We start from the raw sequence: 7087 nt of genomic DNA on the forward strand, positions 1-7087 counted from the left end.
ACTAAATGTGTCAGCCAATGGCCTACCCCCACCTCTGCTGGGGATGTTCGCAGTTTTATCGGGTTCGCGTCGTACTACCGACGCTTTGTGGCTGGTTTCGCTACAATCGCCAAGCCACTACACGCTCTTACAGCGAAAGGGCTGAAATTTCATTGGGGAGACGCGGAACAGGCCGCATTTGACTCCTTACGGAACGCTCTTGTAGCAGCACCGCCCCTGGCTTACCCCGATTTCGCAAAGCCGTTTATTCTGGACACCGATGCCAGTAACACTGGGATCGGCGGGGTGCTGTCCCAAATCGTTGATGGCGTTGAGAGGGTGGTTGCCTATGGAAGCAGGGTTTTGTCCCCTGCAGAGCAACGTTATTGCGTAACCCGACGCGAGCTGCTGGCCATTGTTTACTTTATACAACAATACAGGCCATACCTGTACGGTCAAAGGTTTACCGTGCGCTCCGATCACTCTGCGTTACAATACGCTTTGCGCATTGACCAACCGTCTGGCCAGCTCTCCCGATGGCTTGAAGTCCTCCAGGACTACAATTTTATGGTGATTTACCGTAAGGGTACACAGCACAGTAATGCGGACGCGCTATCTCGCCTCCCGTCAGAACAATGCGCCTGTTTCACGGGTTCTGGCCGGTGCAAACCGCAAATAGTACGCCCGGTTGCACCTCCTGAAACGGTATCTGCTGCCCTTCCTTCCGATCCTGCGCCGGGTGCGGACCACGAAAATCCGCCAGCAAGTGACGACTTGCTGGGGATAACGTTGGATGAATGGGGTCGGCACCAAATGAACGATGCGTCATTGTTGCCTCTGCGTCGTCGCGCATGTGATTCGTCCTCACGTTCAAGTAAATCTAACTCTTTTGCCATGCGCCGCGGTCTGCTCATGCATTGGGATGCTGATTCTTGCCAGTACAAAATTGTAGTGCCATCGGCTTTGCGGTGTTCGGCTGTGTGCGCGGCACACGAGCGATTGTCGCACCTGGGTGTGCATAAAACCATTGGGTTGCTAAGATTACAATTTTACTGGCCGGGCATGCTTCGCGACGTAACTGATATTTTAACGGGCTGCACCCAATGTGCGCAACGTAAACCTCCAGCGAAGCCGGCATGTCCACCGCTGCAGCCCATCACGGTATCCCGTGTGAACGAGCTGATTGCTCTCGACATTTTGGGGCCTTTCCCTACGATGCCTCGTGGTAACAAGTACCTTCTGGTTGGGGTGGAGTATTTTACACGGTGGCCTATGGCCTGGGCCCTCCCCAACCAGTCGGCAGCAGCCGTGGTGGACGCCTTTGTTCAAGGCTATGTGCTGGACAAGGGCGCTCCAGAACGGTTGCTGACCGATCAGGGAAGACATTTTTCAAGTACCCTGCTGAGTGAGGTATGCCGCCTGTTGGGCACTAAGAAGGTGCGCACTTCGCCCTATCACCCCCAAACAGATGGCATGGTGGAGCGGTTGCATAGAACCCTTACCTCTATGCTATGCCATCAGGTTGACGAATCCCACGTAGACTGGGACCTGCAGATCCCAGGGGTCCTCGCTGCTTACCGCATGGCGCCACATGCAGCGACAGGGTTCTCCCCATTTTTCCTAATGTATGGCAGGGAGGCCATTCCCCCCGCTGATGTGCGGCTTGGGATAGAGCAGATTTCACAGTCATCGAAGCTCACTGACCATTTGCGGTTCAACCTACAAAAGCTGTCTGAGGCTCGTGATGCGGCGATCGAAAATTCCGCCTCCCGCCGGCGGGCTAATTCAAGGTTGCAAGCCCCTCGCACGTCCGTGCATCAGTGGGCTCCAGGTGATATGGTGTGGCTTCATTGCCCCCAGGTGCCGGTGTCCACATCGGCTAAACTCCTTAAACCATGGCGGGGTCCGGTTGAGGTGGTCGAGATAATGCGCCCACAATGTGTTAAAATCCGTTGGGGACGACGTCGCTGGTTCGTGCACCCCTCTCGTCTGAAGCCATTTGTTGCTCCGCGCGGCTCTGCGTCACACTCAAAACACGAGGGCCGAGCGTGTGATATGCCCGACGAGCAGGATGTCGCCCCGTTAGTACCTAACCCACAGCGCAGACGTGTCATTCCTCCCGCAGATGATGCGGGACTGAGGGAGCCGGGTGAGCCACGAGTCTCTGCAAAAAGGCCTCTGGGCCCACCCAACATGTTTGCCAGGATGCCCGACCCACCTAACATGTTTGCCAGGATGCCTGACCCGTCTACACCAAGAGTCTCTGCAAAGAGGCCTTCTGACCCACCCAACATGTTTGCCAGGATGCCTGACCCGCCCAACATGTTTGCCAGGCTGCCCGACCCGTCTGCTCAGAGGGTCTCCGCAGAGAGGCCTCCTGCCTCTGCTGACATTTTGCCAGGATGCCTGGTCAGCCTGTAGCCCGGAAAAGGGTACCCATCCCCTACGACGGGCCCGCAAAATACACACGGGCTAGATCGCGTCGGTTTTCTTGATTGCCCATCATTTTTTTTTGCGGCAGCTGAATGCTGCATGCGTTGCGAGTCGCGAATGTCGTTATTTGTGATTGGTTCTGACCATGTACATATGTTGCGTTGTTGATATTTATAGTGGGCGTTCCTGTTCTTGTTGGTTGTGGCACACACACTTTGATTCATTGATGGGGATTTTCTGCTTGTAACAGCCGGGACGGCTGAGGCTTCCGAAGGGGAGGGTGATGTAGTAGAGTTACCCACTCGATGTTCACAAACTGGGAGAGCTAATCGTTGACAAGGTTTTCCCGCTCAAACTAACGGTCAGGGTCTCACAAGTTGTGAGAGCTGACCGTAAACAAGGTTTTCCCGCGCGACCTAACGGTCAGGGTCAGATAGGGTGAATTGGGATCCTAAAGCAGATTGGGAACGACCAATCACAGGGTTCCACAAGGTGGCCGGGGATTGGACAACCCGGCCACGAACAAGTATAAAGCCAGAGCGCTCAGAGCTCTCGGGGAGTTCGACTACACGAAGACCCAAGACGGCGGAAGAAGCCTAGGACCCTGGACCAAGCCCTCCAGCCCTTATAAGGGCTAGGGTTCAGAGTAACCAGTGGTCGGGGAGACATCTCCCTAGGTCCAGTCAGAGGACATTGAAAGAGCGGGATATTAAGTAGCCTGTAGGGTGCGGAGGCTTGTACGTTCTGAGTGTAACGGGTGAGGGGACCGTATACCCCTCAGTGCATAGGGACTGTGTTCATAAGACGAATAAAAGTGTGTGCTACAAAAGACGTTGAAGAGTCCGTCTGTATAACACTACAGAAGCACAAATTAAGCACAGGCACGTAAGTACAACTACTTTTATTCTTTGGTTCTTTCGGTAAAGTCACGGAGATAGAAAAATTATGACAAAAAATAAAGTGAATAAAAAAATGAAGTATACTGTAGCCTGGTTCTTAACCTTGGTGAGTGTATTGGTAGTCTATAATGTAAACTGTAGCCTGGTTATTAAGCTGGGTGAGTGTACTGGTTGTCTATAATGTAAACTGTAGCCTGGTTATAATGTAGACTGTAGCAATGGTTATTAAGTTGGGTGAGTGTACTGGCAGTCTATAATGTAGACTGTAGCCTGATTCTTAACCTTGGTGAGTGTACTGGCAGTCTATAATGTAGACTGTAACCTGGTTGTTAACCTTGGTGAGTGTACTGACAGTCTATAATGTAGACTAGCCTGGTTATTAAGCTGGGTGAGTGTACTGGCAGTCTATAATGTAGACTGTAGCCTGGTTCTTAACCTTGGTGAGTGTACTGGTAGTCTATAATGTCGACTGTAGCCTGGTTATTAACCTTGGTGAGTGTACTGGCAGTCTATAATGTAGACTGTAGCAATGGTTATTAAGCTGGGTGAGTGTACTGGCAGTCTAATGTAGACTGTAGCCTGGTTCTTAACCTTGGTGAGTGTACTGGTAGTCTATAACGTAGACTGTAGCAATGGTTATTAAGCTGTGTGAGTGTACTGGCAGTCTATAATGTAGACTGTAGCCTAGTTCTTAACCTTGGTGAGTGTATTGGCAGTCTATAATGTAGACTACATTATAGATTGCCAGTACACTCACTCCGATTATCTAAATGGCGGAGGGGAAAATCCGAGGGCCCGGAGAAAATATCTATGCGACCACAGGGAGAGAGACATGCCAGCTCCAAAAATACAGGCGCCAGAGTCGGGGTCGAACCCACGACCTCTTCTATTCCAGGCGAAATAGTTAACAACTCGCCACTGCAGCGCCCTGTCCAGCACTCTGAGAATATATTGTAGCACATCAACAATAGCCGCCATTCGCTACTATGTGGCGGTGATGTCCCACGATGCCTGTGCCAGGGCCGGTGCACTGAGGCCACGTGAAGTGGCGAAGGCTCGCTGGCAGATGGTCACGGGACAGATGCAGGTTCCATGAGTTGACCGAGATGACTGGCAGATGCACGATGCTCTCCACTGCGCCAAATTGCTGTATCTTAGCCACCCGGCGCCCCGCTCGCTGTTGCTGTTGTGAGCGTCGCTCCTCTGCCCTCTGCTGTTTCTGGAGGGCGACTGCCTCCAGCTTCCCAGTAGCGTCCTTCACGAGCCTCCTCCACAGAGGCCGATCTGTGACCACTGCACAATGTACCAGCGACATTGTACGATTTCACTTCTGATCTAATTGAATAAATTTGGCAATAGGGTTTGGTTATTGAATGGTGTGGCTGTTACCCAAAAGCTACTAGTAGTCTTGATTTGAAGCTGTCGTGACTGCAAGAATTCATACTCTCTGGTTCTTTCGGTAATGTCACGTAGTTAGAAAAAATGATACAATAAAACACGACGTTTCGGTCGCAACACAAGCACCCTTTTCTCACCTGAAGACGGACGCTTGTGTTGCGACCGAAACGTCGTGTTTTATTTTACAGTATTATTTTTGCTTCTATCTACGTGACTTTACCGAAAGAACCAGAGAATATAGCTACTAGTAGTGTCACTACTCATATGCCGATTTAAACAATACTTGTCATCAGAAGACGTGGTGTAAAGTGGCAGTATCCAACTCTTATGATCCACTCTCTCTCTCTGGTCTCTCTACTTACGTGCTATCGTCTTCGTATGGCTGGTGCTGATGTAGTGCAATGGTTCTTAACATTTGCTGCAGCCGGCACCCCTTTGGTTCTCAGGAATGGCATCGCGCACCCCCTGGTTAAGAGCCACCGATGTGGAGCGACAACTAGTGGCGGATTAAACTAGTGCCGGGCCTGTAGCATATGTTATAAAGGGGCCCTAAAAAAACATACCTATTTTTAACTTGCATAGTAAAATAATTTATTATTTTCATTTGCTACAGCCAAATCATACGACAAATCTCTAACCTTAGACACCCAGTCGTTCATAAAAGTTGAAGGGCAGTATAGTACTATAGTAATAGAGCAAGTGCAGAATCACTGAACCGGAATTGATAGCTTGAAAGCATTTAGCGCGGGGCCCTTGAAAGGGCCCGCAGCTATTACATATGTAGCAACTTTTGCTCCGAGAATAATCCGGCACTGGCGGCAACCTCTCATTTCACGCTGAGCAGGTTGGCCCGGATAATTGCGCCAGCAGCGGCGGAGTGTTTTGCTGTGACAATGCCTCAGCCGCGTCTGTGAATCGGACAATGAAGTCGTTATACGACCCACTGCCGTTTCTGCCAGGTTTCCAATTTCGGAGAGTTTGTGTTTATTTTACACGTGTGTGTGCGTATCGATCATCCACCGCACCTGTCATGGTTTTGTGTGGATGCGGTTTGGGGTTGCCTATAAGATCGACGGAAGATCATAGCCGGGGATGTTCTGCGTTGCGTCTGTCTAGAGTTGTTTGTGACTTCTTGTGAACTCCGTTCTCGGGCTGTCCTAGCTTCATCAGGTTTGCCGTTGCATTTGGTGAAGGGGGAACGAGATTGGGTTCCAAAGGGCTTGTGCTTAGGCGGAGTTAGACTTCGACATATTTGGCGGTGTGGGATTTCACTTTGACCCTCAAATATTATTTACAACCGAAACTACCGTTGCCTGTTCAAATTCATTACCCTGATTTAGAAATCCCCTCGCGGTCTTGCCCCCACCGTATGTTGCCACTCTTGTATCTTGCTACGTGTCGCCTTCTCTCTCTCTCTACGTTCTCACTCTTTGCTGCCTCTCTCTGTTCTTCCTTCACCTTGTGCTCAATCCACGCTGTCGCTTTCTCACTCTTCTCGCCCCCCCCCCTCTTCACCTTCACTGGATCAAACTTCCCCCTCCACATTAGGCGGCCACCTTCGCTCAATAAGTTCCCGCTCCTCACTTCTTGTTACCCCGAGCTCACGACCCCCCCTTAATCTGCCCCCTCATAACCACCACAAATACCACCGTTACTGTTCCCTCTTCACATTCTTATTACACGGCTATCACTCATTAAACCCATTCAATCTTTTCACCATCTACTCTCAGAATAATGATTATTCTCATTACACGGCTATCACTCACGAACTCCATTCATTCAATCCATTCATCATCATCATTTACTGCCATCAATTTCGCTCTCACCGAATTCACGCGTCACATATTCGCCACCATTTCTTCCTCTCTTCTGTTTCATTCACCTCATCTACCACCATTACATTGACGCACACGTTATTGTGCTGTTCTTAATTCTGTAAAGCGACTTGGTTAGGGCGCTGTATAAATTACGTTAAGATAAGTTGAGGGGTCATGGGAGATTATGACATGTAGTCCAGCTTCACTCCTGGGGTAGGTCAGAGTTGGGTCACGTTGCACAGTGTTGACACAAACATGGACTCTTCCAGGGCGCGCCTTAGCGTTCCTGCTATCGAGATGAAATCCATCCATGGGACCTTTTTGGCAGTATCCAAAATTATGAAAAAAATAAGAATTGGCTGGACCCTTTCTGGCAATAATACAGTTGTGTTTTGATGTTCAAACGCCAAATAAGATACCGTTTGCAAGGCATCACGTCTGTATTAACCACATGTACTTGTGGCAAAACAAGCAAACATGCTCTGATAATAATGTATGCATTGTCTTTGATCGTAGATAAACATTTAAAAAAATTATATCAGGATATTTATTATATTTATT

The sequence above is a fragment of the Lampetra planeri genome, chromosome 65, assembly GCF_965212315.1.
Source record: "Lampetra planeri chromosome 65, kcLamPlan1.2.h2, whole genome shotgun sequence".
Classification (NCBI taxonomy): Eukaryota; Metazoa; Chordata; class Hyperoartia; order Petromyzontiformes; family Petromyzontidae; genus Lampetra; species Lampetra planeri.